Below are 19636 nucleotides of genomic sequence, written 5' to 3' on the forward strand. Positions count from 1 at the left end.
AAAATTGTGTTTTGATATTGTTAGACATGGATATTTTAATTAAAGTTTAAATACAATGAAAACTTTCTTTTTATTTTGCTTAAATAGTTTTTTTAAATTCGCAATATAATTATTTAAAGTAAGATATAATTATATTAATTTAATAATATAATTATATAGATACATGTATATATAAAATTAGGAATTTTTTTATGTGATTAATATATTTATTATTTGATAATTTAATCAATTTATTTAACATGTTACAAACTATTGCAGATCAATTTTATTATCAATTTTATTATTTTGGTCAAACATTTTGTATTAAATAGCATTATTAAATAGCATTTTGTGTGTGTGTGTGTGTGTGTGTGTGTGTGTGCGCGCGTGCGCATGCATGTGTAAATTTTAAGCTACATGATTTTAAACCATTTACAATCCACCGTATAACACAAAATATAATTAATGATTATAATAAAGAGACAAAAATATACAACAAATAAAAATCTAAAATAAAAAAAAATTAATTAAATAAATTAAGTAAAAAAAATTAAAAAATTAGAAGTAAATAAAAAAATGAAACAAAAATATTAAGTAATAAAAAACAAATATTTCACGAATATTTAATATTTAATAATAAAAACATAAGCTTAGAAAAGTTTGAAGTAATATTTATTTGTAAACATTAATTCAAACTTAACAATTAACTTTATACTATTATTAAATATTACATTTAAAAAAATTATACACATACATATATGAGAAGTAAAGTTATTATTATTTCAATTTATTCTTATTTGAATTGATTCTCTTCACATATTTAGCGTAATATGATTTACAAAGGCTAGGATTTTAGAATTAAATGGTGCTAACAAATTACTTTGTTACATTGTAATTATTATTAATTCTATATTTTACAAGAGCAGTCGGGAAACGCCGCGCTAGATGTGTTCGGTGTGTATACATGAATGTGTGTATGTGTGCGCGTATGTTTTAAAATTAACGCGGAAGAGAAACTTAATATAAAATATAATAAAGATACATTCCCATACGGAAAATAATTGGTATTAGATATCCACTAGATATCCTTCATGGGCACTAAGGATATCCATGAATAAAATGTTGCGTCCGCGGAACGATATATCTCGAATCGCGCGCGACACAAAGATCGGCACTCGCGCACACGCTCGCGCACATGGAAATAACACTCGTGTTAAAGGAACGCAAGAACTTTAATAACACCAGAGAACACAGAATGTAACAGATATAACGATAATAATCACACGGGAAATCGAGACGCGTCCGCCCAGCTTGACAGCTGGCTTCCAACTCAGCTGACTCTCGTTGTTTATAAACAATTGACCACGGGATCCGGACAACGGCAGGGCCGCAACGACTCGGGCGCGCGCGTAACACTGCCCCTCCTCTTCAAGATTGTCGTCCCGACAATCAGCAAGGGGCTCGATGACCAATCTTCGCGGACTCCAAGGACCCCGAACGATATCTTGCTCTCCCTGAGCTGTTGCTCCCGGTTACCGAGCTTCGCTCCGACCAGGCCCCAATCCACTGAACAGACTCCCAATCGATTCCTTCCAGGGAGTTGGCCAGACCCCCAAGAATCGATTCCAGGGCAGCCTCCCATTTCAATCATCTTCCTCGTGCCCGGCGCAAGTCTTTTTTTTCTGTCCCTTTTCCTGTCCTTTCCGTGCCTTTCTTCGGACAAGAGGGGGGTATCCACCGTGGACCCATCGTCCTAAAAGGACTCCCCAAGTACCTGCCTCGGCATTCGCCCTCCGGCCCACGGGAAAACCACGGCTCAAAAACCGTGGGCGAGGCAGCCTTCAATTGAAGATTTCTACTTCTGAAGTTTCGACCAGATCACTCCGATGCGTCTCCAAAATTTTCTTCCCTTTAAATAAAAAACAGTAAAACGAGTAACTAGTAACACTAATTTTCATTAAGTTTCCCTTTTTATCTCTTTCGGGCCTCGGATGTAAAACCATTCCCTAATCAATTTACAATTTGGGAGTCCCTCCCACAATTCTTCGAAGATTACTCAACTATTACAAATACACGAATGCCCTTTACAAAAATATTCGGAATCAATACAACCATTTTCCTAATAAACACTAAAAAAAACCACAACGAATATTGCCGTCCAGGCATTCTAAGAATGAGGAATTACCCCTATTCGAGATACATCCGAGTCCGCACAAATTTTAAACACAACAGCTTATTCTTTAATAAGTTATATTCTGAAACAAAACATTTTTAACATAACGATTTTTTTATAAACCACGCGTGCCGATCTAACCGCGTGAAGCCGCTCTTACAGAATAACAATTATTCATAATATTGGAGCGACTTAGCTGGATCGTTTGCCTTCTCTCCCCCCTTTCTCGGAGCATTTCGCCGCAGCTGCTCCGTATACTCCGTCCGCTGCCGCATTCGTCCTTCACGGAGCGTTGCCATTTTTTACGCCAGGATGTTCTTTTTATTCTCGGGATTCTCAGATCCTTTCACTCCCGGTATTCTCAGATCCTTTCTCCCCGGGATTCTGGTATCCCGGACGAGCCCCCAAAAATGTTGCGTCCGCGGAACGATATATCTCGAATCGCGCGCGACACAACGATCGGCACTCGCGCACACGCTCGCGCACACGGAAATAACACTCGTGTTAAAGGAACGCAAGAACTTTAATAACACCAGAGAACACAGAATGTAACAGATATAACGATAATAATCGCACGGGAAATCGAGACGCGTCCGCCCAGCTTGACAGCTGACTTCCAACTCAGCTGACTCTCGTTGTTTATAAACAATTGACCACGGGATCCGGACAACGGCAGGGCCGCAACGACTCGGGCGCGCGCGTAACAATACAAAAAACAGTCATTAGAAATGCTATAGATATCCAAATGTCCGCAATTCGAAGTTTCGTAGATATCTACAGGATATGTAAATCAATATCCTGTAGATATTCGTACAACATTCAGTGGATATTTCTATAGATACATTTATTATTAATATAGATACATTTACTATTATGTATTGATATTGATTTTTGCAAGGACATTTATTCTTTTATAATAAATATATGACGGAATTCGCCATAAAAAAAAATTAACCGTCTGCGGTTAATTTTTGGAGCTCTGGGGCTCCTCTCACAAAAGATAGAAGAGGTACGGCTATAACAGTCTTCGAGCTAATGCGCTCTTTGACCGATAAGCTATGACTCGCGGAACCAGTGCGGTCTTATATACTGTCTTAGATTGGATATGGATCCCTTTCGGGTTAGGCGTTTTCCTTTTACCTAGCGGCAAAGCGTGAAACTCGTGGATATATATGAATATCCATTGGATATCTTTGGTAGCTACTTGGTGGATATACACTCACATTCAAAAAAACGGAATACTAAATTTTAGCAAAATATTTTAATATCTTTTAATGGCAACAAATTAGCAAAAATCACCGTATTGATATGAAATAAAGCTCAAATTAATCAGTCCTCTTAAAAATTAAAAAAACCAAATTTGAGTTACAAAAAATGTTTTACAAAATGACAAATGCTGAAGATAGACTTTGAGAAATAGAAAACAAATTATTTTTTTAAACTGCTGCATTGCTCAGGAAAATCGACTCCCTGGTGCAAATATGTTTTTAAGCTTATTTATTTCTTAACAAATTCATATTTTAATAAATTTTTTATCTTTTTTGATAAAGTTACACCGTTTTGAAGAAAATGTTATAAAATGAAACTATCCTTGTAAAATCTGCAATTCAGAAATAAATTATCATGGAAAACTTTTTCAAAAAAGAAATTAAAGTGTAACTCGATCCAAGATGCTTCATAGAGATAGATGGTCAGATTCAAATCTTTCTTCAAAACGATATAACTTTATCAAAAAAGATCGTAGAAAATTGATTAAAATATGAATTTATTAGGAAATAAATGGGCTTAAAAACTCATACATTTTTGCACCAGAAAACAAAAATTTTTGTAAAACTTTTGTACCAGTTAAAAAAAAATTTGTTTCCCATTTCTCAAAGTCTATCTTCAACGCCTGTCATTTTAAAATATCTTTTGTAAAATATTTTTTGTAACTCAAATTTGTGTTTTTGCTTTTTAAAAAAAATGTGCAGGTTTTAATTTGAGTTTTGTTTAATCTTAATACGATGATTTTGAGCTGATTTATTGTTATTAAAAGATGTTAAAAAATTGTGCTAAAATTTAGTGGCTCGTATTTTTTGTGTGTGAATGTAGATATGTGGATAATATGTGTACATTTAGTAGATATTTCTGGTAGCTATTTAGTGGATATAGATATGTGGATGTTATACAGGGTGAGCCATTTTAAGTTACCCACCCCAATAACTTTTTTATTTTTGAATGTACAACAAAATGTTTCAAATAAAAGTTGCTTGACTTCGAGGGGGACAGAAGATGGTGGCAAAAATTTGACCTTGCATAGTCATTTGAAGGTCACATGAAGGTCACCTTCAATTTCCTAAATAGAACCTACTATTTGTCATTACATATTCTTGTAGCTTATCTCGAGAGCTTTCCAAAACACTATAATTAAGTACCTTTTCGTTAAGTACTTTTTGAGTTATGAGGCTTGAAATAATTTCTTAATTTTACATAAACCGTAAAATATCTTGTAAAATATTCATTTTTCGATTATCTTACCTTAATACTTTTACGTACAAAATAATGAGAGGAATCAACTGGTGTAAAGAAAACACATAGTTGTTTTGAAGAAAAAATATGTAATTTGCAATTAACAATTCCATATTTTTTCTTAAAAACAACTATGTGTTTTCTTTACACCAATTGATTCCTCTCATTATTTTGTACATAAAAGTATTAAGGTAAGATAATCGAAAAATGAATATTTTACAAGATATTTTACGGTTTATGTAAAATTAAGAAATTATTTCAAGCCTCATAACTCAAAAAGTACTTAACGAAAAGGTACTTAATTATAGTGTTTTGGAAAGCTATTGAGATAAGCTACAAGAATATGTAATGACAAATAGTAGGTTCCATTTAAGAAATTGAAGGTGACCTTCATGTGACCTTCAAATAACTCTTCAAGGTCAAACCAATCATACCATCTTATGGCCCCCTCGAAACCAAACAACTTTTGTCTGAAACATTTTTCTCTCCCGGGCTTGGTTTTCGAGTTATTCTCCATTAAAGGTTAAAATGGTCCACCCTGTATATACATCTACTAGTTATCTATAGAGGATATGGACCTCATATAGACATTTAGACATTTATTAGGTATCTATTAGATAATTTTTTCCGTGTGGGTTTAAATTCAAATATATAAATTCTGCATATTCCACACTACATAACTATGACTACACAGAAGATAATTCTTTCTCACATTATGTTATTATTTATTAGGACTGCGCAACAACATAACATAATGTAACAGAGAATAATCTTCTATATAGTCACATAATTATGACTATATACAAGTTTTTAGGGTTGCGCAGCAACATAACATAATGTAAGAGTAAATATTAGGGCTGCGCAGCAATATAACATAATGTAAAAATGAATAATCTTCTGCGAGCCACATAATTATGACTATATACAAGTTTTTAGGACTGTGTAGTAACATAACTGCAATCATAGAAGTTTATATATTTGCTGCGTAGCCAAGAATGATTGTAGAAATATCATATAATGATAATTATATGCCTATGCAGAAGATTATTTTCTCTCACATTATGTTATATTATTTATTATTATAACTATGCTGCAAATAAAAATAATTATTATTAATAATAGAAAGAGAGAAAAGCTTACCTATTTAGGAACATTTTCTTCAGATATGTCCATATTTTGTAAAACTTTTTTTCTGATAAATATCACTTCAAAATAAATAACTTCACAATTATTCTTTATTCTTGCACTAGACTGAACTAGAACTGAACTTGCACTGAATCAGTGCAAGCGAGAATTAAGAGTATAGGAGTATAGGAAATAAAAAACGCTTGAAGTGCAAGAGTAACATGACGTCACATCCCAGGCAGCACAGTGACATCTTCAGGACATCCAGGACGGACATTACGGATATCCTGTGGATATCCTAATTTATTCCTAGGACATACTCAGGATATCCTGAGGAAGAACAAAAAATACCCGAATATTAGTTCCTAAGACATCCGCAGGATATCGTGTTACGCATCCTCAGGATATCCGTCGGATAGCCTCAGAATGTTTTCCCATTCAGTATGTAATATTATTGAAACATTATTGCTGCCATATTTCAAATATTTGAAATATTATACTTTTTAATAGTATTACAGAAATATTTCATGACCGTTTGTGTAACACTTCTGCTATGTTTCACTGTCCGTAATCATTTCAAATCGGCAACTTTGTCGAAAGATTTTAATAATATTACTGAAATATTATTATTCGTTTCTGATAAATGAATATCTTGGAAATTTATAAAAATATATAAATGCCTTCGCGGTATTAAGAATACTTTAATACGCAATAAACGTGCTATTTTCCATTTATCCGATTAATTTCAAATAATTTGTTTTTAAATTATTTTAAATTAAGTCAGTTTATCAGAAAACTGGCTAAAAAGAAGAAATATAGTTCGGATCTTATGTTATCCTTTATATAGCGCCTTCTTGTTGAAAAATTGAATACGATCCAAACAGCACACGAACGTCTCTTGGATTTCCTAAGGATGTCCTGCACGAATATAGGAGATATGCTGAGGATATCTGTTTGTAATTTTCGTACATTCTGAGGATGTCCTGAGGAATAGTAAATGAATGCGTCACATAAAGCCTAGATATATCCTCAGGAGATTCTATTTCAAAGTCCTAAAGATATTTGCAGGATGTCCATAGGAAATCTTATAACTCTTAAAACATCTGCAATACATCCTAAATTGGTCCAGAATATATCGTTGAGATGCTTTATATGCTATTTTCAGGATTAATTTAATTTATATCCAGCATATTTTTTCACATATTTTATATCGCATTGCTTGATTTGGCAGTTTATATGCCAAATATATGTTTGTATATGCAACGCATATATAATTTTTTAAATTTCTTCTTAAATAATCCTGAAAACATATGCTGGACATAATCTAAATTAATCCTTCAAATAGCATATATATAGTACACCGAAAGAATTGTACTCTCAACTTGAGAATATGCCACTTATCTTTAGAATATATTCTACTAAATAGACGCTAAGAGGATCCTCTTAAATTAAGAAGAAAATCTTCTAAAGAGATATTCTTATTAAATATTCTTATTAGATATTCTTAACATACAAATAAAAATTTCTTTAGATTTAATAAATTTTGTTGAAATCAAAGAAATTTAATTATTGGTCTAAAAGTCTTTTTCCGTCTAATTTCAAATAATCTGTTTAATATTCTGAATCCTAACAAGGAATCCAAATTATTACATAAATTATTTTAAATTCAATTTAAAATTAAACTGATAAACAGATGATGTCAGAAAGAGGATCCTGCTCAAATGCACATAATCAGAGAACCTGTGTGTGAACAATGTCCTCTTTTTCGCACCACTGCTAAGAAAAAAAAATATACTTTAGATCTTACGTTAATACAAGTCCTTTATATACATTTTATGATAAATATTGCATACGAGAAAAGTTAAGAGTGGTGTCGCTGCGTAGCGGCAAATGAAGAAACATGTGTCATTGCACTGCACGCATGTCCCACACGCGGAAATCAAGTTGCGGCGCAGAAATCGCAAATTAAGAATATATTCTTATTCATTAAGAATATATTCTTATTCATTAAGAATATTTATTAAGAGAACTTATAAAGTATACATTTCAAGAATACAATTTTTCGGTGTGTCAATCACATATTTTCTGAACTAATTTGGGATGTAATGAGGAACACAAAAAGATATCCTTAAAATATTTCTTATAGCCACGCAGGATTCCCTTAAAAATTCCAAAAAAACATCCTGAGCTGTTTGGATTATAATCCTGAAAACGTCTTGTGCTGTCTAGATAAGGAACGCAAAAGGATATCCTTAAAATATCTCTTACAGTTCCGCAGGACTCCCTTAAGAGATCCAAAAAATATTCTGAGCTGTTTGGCTTTATATCATATCCTGAATAAATCCTGCGTATATCTCGAGGATATTTAGGATATATTCAGGATCATCCTGAGAATCATCTTGTGCTGTTTGGGGAGTTAGTTAAGTTTGGTGTAGCATCGCGTAGCGGCAAAGCGGAGAAACACATTCTAAATATGTATGTAATATTATATGTTTCCAAACAAACAAATATAAAACTTTTTTCTGAAATATTTCAGATACAAAGCTACAATTGAAATGTTAATGAAATATTTCTAAACATTATAATATTTTAGTAATATTACATGCCGAATGAGTTAAGCATTTATGCACTTATAAGCTTTGTTTTCACTCATTCCAGATAGTAAAAAACTCATCTAAAATGTGTTCACGATGTCTTGAGGAGTTTTATAAAATGTCTTCAGGATAGTCTTGGATATGCCTCAAGATATGTTTGGATAGGATATGTATGTATAGGATGATATTAGGACTTTTTATATTTGAATTTAATAAATATACATAGTGAACTCTCTAATGGAACAATGGACATTAAAGGAAGATTTATACCTTATTGAAATTTTTAACATCTTAAAATTATTTCAAATATTTTATTATAATTAATGAAGTTCGCAAATATACACATAAAATATTTAACATTAACATAAATATCTTAGAAATATCCCAGAGTATCCTGGACATATTCAGGATAATTCTGAAATTGTCCCAGGATATCCTAGACATATTCAGGATGATCCTGAGGATCTTGTGCTATCTGGGATATTAAATAAAATAAAATAAATAAACAGAATAATATTAATAATATTATTTATTATATTATTATTTATTATTTATAGATTATATATTATTATTTATTATATTATAAATTGTGAAAATGTTTATATTATAAATTTGACAAAATTTTAATTTTAATAATCTTTTTATAATTTTTTTATAAATTTTTAACCTATTACATTTTACTATTAGTCAAATATTACCTTTTGTAATTGGTATTGGTTATAACGATTGATTTGCCAAAAGAATCTCTCTATTTTTCAGCCGTTCGGAATCGGCATTAAACTGTAGGTCCCATATACGTGTGATAATCTGGTGCGCAACACAGGTATATAAAAGAGAGAGATCACTATGTTCGGACACGAACAAAAGGACTATGAATGAAGATAACGATTGATTTAACGCGATTGTAACTTTTATTATATTTTAACTTTATTTAACTATATGAGATATTGAGATATTAAACTATAAATATTATAAAACCTTTTAAATATTGTAAAATCTTTTTTATTTTAACCTTTAAGATCTTTACATTTGACAGTTACTTTACTTTCGTTTGAAATTGCACACGAGTGCTTTGCACTGCTTACTCTATCTCCAGACCGAAGGCAGTGCAGTGAACTCGTGCACTCAGGTCAGCTACACTGGAATAACGAACAGTTACACCAGTTCCGGAATAAAAAACGCTTTAGTGTACACTTTTTGAACTAGTTCAGTTAGTGCAGGAATAAAGAACAGACCTTATAACTTCACAATTTAATAATAATTACTGACAACAATTTATTATCATCAATAACAATAATTTGACATATAGGGTTATGTCAATTATTATTCCCGCCACTACTTCGAGATGTCTTAACTTCAACTCAAGTATAATTCCCTATACGGTTGCTTAGAACGAATCTTATTGGTGAATCATTTTGCTTCTTAGATTCACTCGCAGCCAATGAGAAGACGTATAGACGAAATAATATTTATTTTTCTGCTTTTTATTAATAAAACAAATAACGATAATTATATGCTTGAAACCTTCCTTGATTAATAAGAAATTGATGTGCAAAAGATGATATCGAAATAAAGTTTAAAGTTTAAAGTTATCGAGAATACCCGTTACAATCAATCCGAACTCGATAACGCATATTCCCTTTACCGTAGGTTTGCAGTAGTCGGGAGTAAAAAAGCTTTTTCATTTTCATTAATTTTAGATTATGTTTTTATATAAATATATAGATAATAACAAATAATATTATATAATCTAATGCAATTTGATTATTTATATAATTAAAAAATTGGATTAAATTTATGGATTTATTTATTATTGGATTAAATAAAATTTCTTGTACAACTATTATATATACTCAATTTTAGTGCAAAATAATTTCATATATATAATATTTTACAATCCGTTTTTCTATTTACTTATAATTTTTGATACCTTTTTTATCTGGATAAATGTACAAAAACAGATACTTATATTGATAAATCTATCTGAAAGAATTATAGTCGCTATATAATTTATTTGTTATCGGTAGGATATTATCGGGTCAATTACGATATCGAGAATTGGCGAAAAATTGCAAGTTATCTAAATTCTGAAAATTATATGCAAATACATGTTCTTAATCGTGCCCAAATTATCGATGACGCTTTCCACTTAATGGTAACAGGTCAACTTAATTCCACTGTATTTTGGAATATCACGAAATATCTATCACGAGAAACAGATTACGTAGCATGGTATCCTATGTTCAAAGCCTTAGAATATCTGTCCAATATCTTTCTATTTTCGGAAACAAATTTTGAAAACATCAAGGTAAATATTATAAATTGTCAATAATGATGTTAAATATACTAAAACATACTTATTACATATATTAATAATTATTAATCATTATTACATATATTAATAATTAATAATTATTACATATATTAACAAAAATTACATATATTAATAAATTATGCGCTTTTATAACAATAATTATCATATACTTTTCAAAAAGAGACATACAATAAAATACATGTAGCTAAAAAAATTTGATTACATTTTCTAAATATATTTTGGATGAAAGATAATCTACATATTTGTAAATTAATATTCGAATAGAGTATGTAGGGGAGACCGGAGACAAAAGTAACAGCGTCATGAAAGTAACAAGCCTCCTACTAAACTACACAATATGTTGAATAATTTATACTATATATATTATTTATACTATACCCACACGGAACATGACATCCATTGGAGGTCCCTATAACCTCCATATCTCCATGTGACCTCTATCTCCACGGTGGATGTTCAATGGAAATAGAAATCCATATTATCTCCACGGTAGATGTCGTTTGTAAATTCATCATGGATGTCCATTAGACGTCGATTATGGATGTATGATAGATGTGTACACATTTCTCTTAACATAAATAATTTTTATCAATTATTTTTCCTAGTATTAGTAAATATTATTTTTTGTTACTTTATCTTATATCTCACTAATAATTATAGTCAGTGGAAGTAAAATTTTACTGTAAAATCAGTAATCGCGCTAGTTCGTTCGTTTACCGCTATGGTGCGCTATTTTTCTCGTACTTGAGTTTTAGTCATGAGAATTATATAAAGCTTGCAAAAGGCGACAGATAAAATTAAAAGTATTACTTCGATCTAACTTCTGATACAGTTTCAATAGAGGAACTTCAGATATTAAATCGATTTTATAAATCGGACAAGTAAATGTCCGGCCAATAAACGAAAATGATCCGTTCATTATCTATTTGTTACTCCATATAACGTACATATGACATCCATGAAAGCTCGACAAAATATCTATAATTACTCCATATAACGTATATCTGACATCCATAAGAGCTCCACAAAATATCTATAATTACTCCATATAACGTACATATGACATCCATGAACGCTTCATTCAATATCTATAATTACTCCATATAACGTACATATGACATCTATGAATACGTCTAATGGATGTCGAATGGAGGTATGAAATGCGGAACTGTGGATGTCTAGTAGATGTTTACGGGACGTTTCATAAACATGGTCTAATGGAGGTTTCAAATCTCCATGGTAGACGTCTAGTGGACATCCATTAGAGGTTTTTGTTCCGTGTGGGTATAGTTAAACGCGTACGTCCCGATTCTCTTCCTTTTCAGCTAATTGTTGTAGAACGATTGCACCAATTGCACATGCAGGAGTGAAATTAGTGTATTTGCATTATTCACCTAAGTATTTCTTGTTTTAGTTTTTTTGTATCTATGCCTAATTAAAGTGTATATATTGACGTAATTATTTGCCGGTGTATTCTTCTAAAATGTATTCATAAGTTTTTATTGTTGATTTGGCTAAGTCTTGCATCATATTTAGATTATAATGCTTTTATTCTAAAAAATGTGTTTGGGGACAAATGTAACACGACACTTTGTGGACGAAAGTAACATGTTTCAATGCTTAGAATGTAAGAGCTGGTCTCATAATAACTGTACCAAAGGCGATTCTTATTACGTATGCCATAATTGTGATTCGGAATAGATATCAATCTCTTTTGTATAAGTAATTATCATACAATTTTTACACTATTATTTAGAATTAAACTATTATTTAGACTTAAAAAAGTAGAAAACTAATGTGATATTAAGTATAATTATTTTATGATATTACTTATAATTATTTTGCTTAACAAAGATTATTTCTTTTAAGTTTTTCAAAGATAATAAAAATAAATATTTATTTTATTTTTTATTTTAACATAACATAATACAAAATAATAAAAGTTATCTTGCTTAATAAAAGATTATAATAAAAGTTGCCTTAAATTGAAAAAAGTCATATTTATTTTATTTTCTCGAAAATAAGAACTGGTACTTTTATCCCCATACTATGTTACTTTTGTTCTAGTATAAAAGTAACAATCAACGTACTTGCGAGAAACTATAGTAGCTCTTTAAATATCCATTATTTGAGATTGAAACATAGGTATAATAATAGAACAATAAATGGAGTTTTTTAGCATATAATCTTTTTTTATATATCTAACGATAATTAATTAGTGACCTATAATACAAAAAATGTTACTTTTGTCCCCGGCCTCCTCTATTAATTATAAGAAGTTGGAGAGGGAAAAATTTGAGAATTGTTACCATTTTTAATCACAGCATGATATTCATAATGACGATTTAAATATCATCAATTTTGAGATACAAAATTAGTAGGAAACATATATATTAGTTATCTGTGTGTCTAATACACAAACAGTTAAAATGTTGTTGCATTATATTATACATATAATGTCCAAATGTATGTCTACATGTCTACAATATATGCATAGAATGTATGCACTTCTGTATGTTTATTTTATGATATGGACATGTGTTAAGCATGTGTGCATATGTGCATATAAAATGTGCATATAAAAAAATACAAATTTGTGTGTAAATACGTATATAATAAGTACAGCTATATAATATCTTTATAAAAAAAAATTCACAGCTTTTTACTAACGCAGAACGTTCTTTATATATAAAATCATGTAAAATATAATTGCGGAAGGTATCTTTTTATATAGCAAAATGTAATGCAAGAATCGAAAAATATAAAATTTATGTCAATTAACAATATATATATGCACTTATATATTTAGATGGAAATGAATAACTTATTATACGATTTGCTTGACAAACTTGGATACAATGAAGTTTCTAATGAACACGATCTTACAAAGAGTTTAAGAATGGAGGCTGCGAAATGGACATGTAATCTTGATGGTCGCATATGCATAGAAAAAGCCCAACATAACTTAAATCGACATCTCGCAGATCCCGAAAAAAATACGTAATTTTTCTTGTATATTCCCGAATATTTTAATTTAATTGTTTTGTAGATACATGTGCAATGTTTATTACATTATTTGATCAAAATTTAATTTTATTAGATTATGTTATAAAATTATAATTTGTTAAATTATTTGATCAAAATATTAGATTAGTATATGCAAAACTTTTATAACAGAATTTGTTTTATTATTGATTTTGTTATTGAATCCTGTAGGCTTTTGCCATGGTGGAAAGAATGGACATACTGTCAAGGTTTAAGAGTATTGTACTATTCTCTTAGCAATGAAGATTCTCCTTGGTGGGGAGTATATCGTCTGGGAAAAGAAAAATTTGACACTAAATTTTTAAAATATCTGTCTTGCCCTGAGGATTCACAATTTATCAAAGACTATTTAAATCTAATAAAAAATGATAGTACAACATCGATTATGTTTTTAAAAGATTTTTCCGATCAAGATTATATTAATTATTTTCTTTTTACTATCGCGAAGCATGCAAAGAATTCTGCAGTATTCAATTTCATATTACACAATCTTGAGAATATAAAACCTAAGTAATACAGTTTTCTCCGTAAATATATATCTATCATTCAACAATTTATGTGTGTATCAATAAATTTATTATTTTACTGTTATAGACAAGTCAGCGGGTATGCAACGTTTATTGTTATTATTAATCATGTGTATTCTACGAATCAACTCAAAGAGGTAAAAATTGCATGTGTTTATATATATATATATATATATATATATATATATATATATATAAAATAAATAATCATGATGCGACATCAATTTATCATTAAATATTGTTGTTCAATATAAACAAAATAATCTGTTTTAGATAAACGACTTCCTAACAAATAGATTTATTAGTCTATTACAAGTTGAATTAAGTGAATATAAGAAGGTAACATGGTTTTCATATATGAAAAAGAAAGATGTGAAAGTAAAGGTAAATTTTATGAATATCATTTTATCGAATATACTGTTACGTCCTGACCCTGGAATGGATGGGCCGTATGGAAGGACGCAACTTACTTAGCCCGTGACACACTTTATTCGGGCGTGTGTATGGATCGGGTCGAACGAATGTGAAGGGCCTGACACAGGTCAGCGACCGAAGGTCTCTTTAACGCTGCGTTTTTAAGCCTATTCGTTCGATGGCCCCTTTTCGGTAAAGGAATTTAATCCTTGTTACGCGGGATGGGACCTAGTGCGATCTCAGGATTTAGGGAAGAGAACTGTTTAAATAATTAAATTATACATTAAATTAAAAATACATATATTATAAAAAAAAATAATGAAAGAAAAATACATCTTAGCAGTTGTAGGTATGCGTGAGTGGGTATCTTTGTGTGTATGTATATATTCTCGCGGGTGTTACAATCGTTCGGAGGTTATCAGTCAGAATATACAGGGAAGAATTTACGTTAAGAATTAAATTCTGACTGGTTAATACAATATACATATAATTAATATAATATAAGAAATAAAACAAAATAAAAAGTGAATGTGTAATAAAAATATGAATAACGCTTACTCATTAGAAGAAGTATAGAATTCGTCGCTTGCGCATATGTGTTATAGTTAGAATTAAAATTTTCTAAATTCGCTGAAACACAGGTCTAAATTAAAATACAATAATAAAATTAAGATAAGAGATTCGCCAAGTCTAAGTTCGAAAATTATTCATCTATTTCAACGGTTTCTCCCAAAAGTAATGATAATTCAAAGGAAAATAATATGAAGAGAAAGGTAAAGATAATAGTAATAATAATAATATGAGGATGGGAAATTAAAAGAAAACGAAAGGTAGTCAAGAAAAAATAGAAATGAAAAGATATATATATAAAGAAGGGCTGAAACGAGATATAATGATAGAAAACAATATAAATTCTCGGTAAATAAATCAGAAAGAGCTAATAAAGAGAAATAAGGAATTGTTCGCGAATCGCCTTACGGAGATTCCCGGCGAACGGGGAATTGTTCGCGAATCGCCTTGCGGAGATTCCCGGCGAACGGGGAATTGTTCGCGAATCGCCTTACGGAGATTCCCGGCGAACTAGAAATTGTTCGCGAATCGCCTTACGGAGATTCCCGGCGAACGGGGAATTGTTCGCGAATCGCCTTACGGAGATTCCCGGCGAACGGGGAATTGTTCGCGAATCGCCTTGCGGAGATTCCCGGCGAACGGGGAATTGTTCGCGAATCGCCTTACGGAGATTCCCGGCGAACTGGGAATTGTTCGCGAATCGCCTTACGGAGATTCCCGGCGAACTAGAAATTGTTCGCGAATCGCCTTACGGAGATTCCCGGCGAACGGGGAATTGTTCGCGAATCGCCTTACGGAGATTCCCGGCGAACGGGGAATTGTTCGCGAATCGCCTTACGGAGATTCTTGGCGAACAGGAAGAACAAGGAATGAGACTGAAGGAGAGGTGAGACAAGGATTGATTGATTGATAATAATTAGTAAAAATTTAATGGTTATTAAACCGTTTAAAATTATTTATCAGACATAGATTTTAAATTATGAGATAGTAAGATATGGGAAAGGGAGAAAATGAAAATTACTCAATTTTACTCACAACTCGTTGGCATCACAAAAATGAGTGCGTTCATAAAATTGCAATGGCTGAGGTCGGAGATTTATAACATGAAGAGCTGGGTAATGAAGATGTTCATCAGAAAATTCACACGATGCACAATTAAATGTTAACAAAATCATTTTCACTGTGATATAAAACAGATGAATAACTCAATTGCATAATGCAAGAAAAAAAAGGATCCCCGAGGCTATATAATTTTAAAATTGAATGACTGAATCTTGACTGGAGCTGTGAACTGAACTGTCAACTGGAGTGTTAATAGCGCGCGTCGCGCCTTGCGCTTGCATTTTAAAGTTATTACTCCTCCTCCTTACTGGATGGTGGGAATCTTTTGTAATAATTTTAATACTCCCTTCTTTTAAGGACAAGGAGGCTGATTTTTGGGAGGAGAGGCGTTTCTTAAGATTTTTATTGGTTAAGCCCTTTGGCTCGAGACTTAGCTCCATCCAGTAGAGAGTGGGAGTGAGCTGATTATCTTATCGCTTGATGATTTGGCGATTCGGAGAACGCTCGAGGGTGGCCTGTCGAACGAGCGCACGTGCACTATCAATTTCAAGAATATTGCTGTATGTTTAGATTTTGACAATCTTCCCGAGAACCAGATCTTTATTTTAAAATTTCTTTAGATAGAGAGGCTTCGAACATAAAGCCGTACCAATAGATACGGGACAGTTAGAGTTTCTCATAACAATTTTTCATCTCATAATTCACGAATTTATTTAGAGTTTCGTTAACGCTATCTCGACTGGCCATTCCCTGAATTAGATTTGTTAAAGTTTAATAGCGATACACGCGGATTAGGTTGCGTTCTTCTACGCGTTATCATTAATTCCTAAGAAGAATCGATTTACATTCCAAATGCAAGTCGATCCTCGATTTCTTTCTTCCACGAAATCGTTTCGAGGAAAGAAAAGAATCGTGGAGTCCACCGGACGTAACAATACATATATTCCGTTATTAATCGTTGATATTTTTTGTTTTCATACAGAATATATTAATTTAGTCACAGTATCTCAAAGCGACAAGCAAAAATTAATGTTATCTAATTTCTTTTATAAAATAACCATATTTTTATTTCTAATTTCCAAAAATATACTGTTTTTAAAATACACTTCTCAAAAAAAACAAATAGAGAATACCTTTTGTACCCTAAAAATTGGGCTATTTTCAAACCGCCGAAACTCGTCGAAAAATCATCGTATATAAGAAATTAGAAAAGCAAGCTTCAAAGCTTCAAAGCTTGAAGTTTCAACTTTAATGCGCAGTTGGTGGTTTTTAAAATTTTTTTATCTTCCTTATTCTGCGTTTTAAAAAAGAACACACTGTTTAATTCCTTAAAATTATGTATTTTTAACACGCAACTTAACTCTTGATATAAAAGGGGCCGTGGAACTGGGACGATTGTGTCAGGGATAAAGTAAAATATTCTTTGCTAATAAACTCTGTTACGATACTTTATTGGAAAGCGAAACGATCCGACACTCGCGTGATTACTGCGTAATGACGAGTGCACGAAGATAAAGAGATGCGCATACCGGGGAGGATCGACAAAAGAAAAAAGTCTTTAACTGAGAATCTATTACATATCGCCACGGGAGTCGCCACATAAGACGATATAACATTAATAATAAAATTTTCTCGAGAAATTCACTTCAAGTTCTATAAATTACATTTTCTCTGCGAAAAGCTTTTTTAAATATTTTCCTCCGACTTTTTTTGACCGAGTAATATAAAAAATAAATACGATTTCGAAAATAAATCAGCATTTTTTAGATATGATGTTGATACTCGGCGAAAAATTGTCGTAGACAAAAAATAAAGAAAGCATTTTGAAGCTTGAAATTTCATCTTTAACGCGCTCGTTATCTCGCTATCGTTAGTTTTTTTAATTTTTTATCTTCCTTGTTCTATGCATTAAGAAAAGACATTGTTTTGTTTATTAAAATTACGTAATTTTGCCACTCTGTAGTTCGATAAAAAATACTGGTTTATTTTCAAAATTGTATATTTGGTCAAAAAAATCGTAAGAAAATTAAAAAAAAAAGCGTTTTGGCAAAAAGCGTTTCAGGCAAAATGTAGTTTATGAAATTTTAGTTGAATTTCTCGAGAAAAATTTTTTTATCAAGTTTCGGTGTGTTAAAAATATATAATTTTAAGGAACTAAACAATGTGTTGTTTTTTAAAGCGCAGGATAAGAAAGATAAAAAAATTTTTTAAAATTACCAATTGCACGTTAAAGTTGAAGCTTCAAGCTTCAAAATACTTTTTTTATTTTTTGTCTACGATGATTTTTCGACGAATTTCAGCGGTTTAAAAAGCCCAATTTTTCGGGTACAAAAAGTGTTCCCTATTTTTTTTTAGTAGTGTATTATAATTCTTAGTGAATAAGAGAGTGAGAAAGAACATGGGAGCAAGCGAAAGCAAAAGAGAAAGAGAATTTCTTTACTTGGAAATTTTAGATCTTAAAAATTTTGATCTTAAAAAATAGATTTATATAAATTTTAAAAAGAGAATTTATAGCTTTGAGATGTTAAATAGCTCTTAGTTAAATAAATTGAAATATTTTTTCAATATGATTGCGAGAGTTATTAGGTAATGTGATTAGCATACTCTAATATTACATGAGTCATTTGTTAAACTAAAACTGTGATAATGATAGGTTAACACAATAATTAATGCAATGGCCTGCTAGATATAATAATTATAATATTATAATATAATGATATTTTCTCTGTAATAGCCATATCTCTTATAAATTTCTAATTTTATATTTAAAATCGCTAATTCTAAATTCTGTGAATTTTTATTTGTCAAGAGTTACTTACAAAATATTACTTATAAACATTCTTTGCAGACATAAGAATTGTTAAATAAAATATAGTGCAACACTATGCACATAATGTAATAGAACACGTAGTATAATAGGAGTATGATTTCATTTTTGTTTCAGCAACTTCATCTCGATATTCTTTCGCCTACACTTTTTTATAGGGATTAGGGATTATTTATTTTAATAAAAATCTTAAATTAAGACTTCGATATTTAGTATCGCATTGAGGTAAGAAATGTATTCCATGTACAACGATTTATTTTGAAAGAAAAATTAATTTTCTCTGAAACTGAGGTTATAACTGTCATCCGCATTTCACTTTCTCTTCCTACTTCGAAAAATTTAAATTTATGTTTCACATTTAGAGCTTTACTAATTTCTCAAAATTCATATCACTTTATTCGATGGCTGGCAAATTTTTTACAAATATGCGAAACCTGCATAGAAATCGACATAGTAATTTAAAATGTTTACAAACTT

General features: G+C 30.9%; 1 pseudogene; it reads left to right on the forward strand.

Moving 5' to 3' along the window:
- Positions 1–19636, forward strand: part of LOC145961816 (aminopeptidase N-like) — a 37219-nt pseudogene that overhangs the window by 12429 nt on the left and 5154 nt on the right.

The sequence above is a fragment of the Camponotus vicinus genome, unplaced genomic scaffold (genome assembly GCF_025532165.1).
Source record: "Camponotus vicinus isolate PSW18456_S1 unplaced genomic scaffold, iyCamVici1.0 SCAF_11, whole genome shotgun sequence".
NCBI lineage: Eukaryota > Metazoa > Arthropoda > Insecta > Hymenoptera > Formicidae > Camponotus > Camponotus vicinus.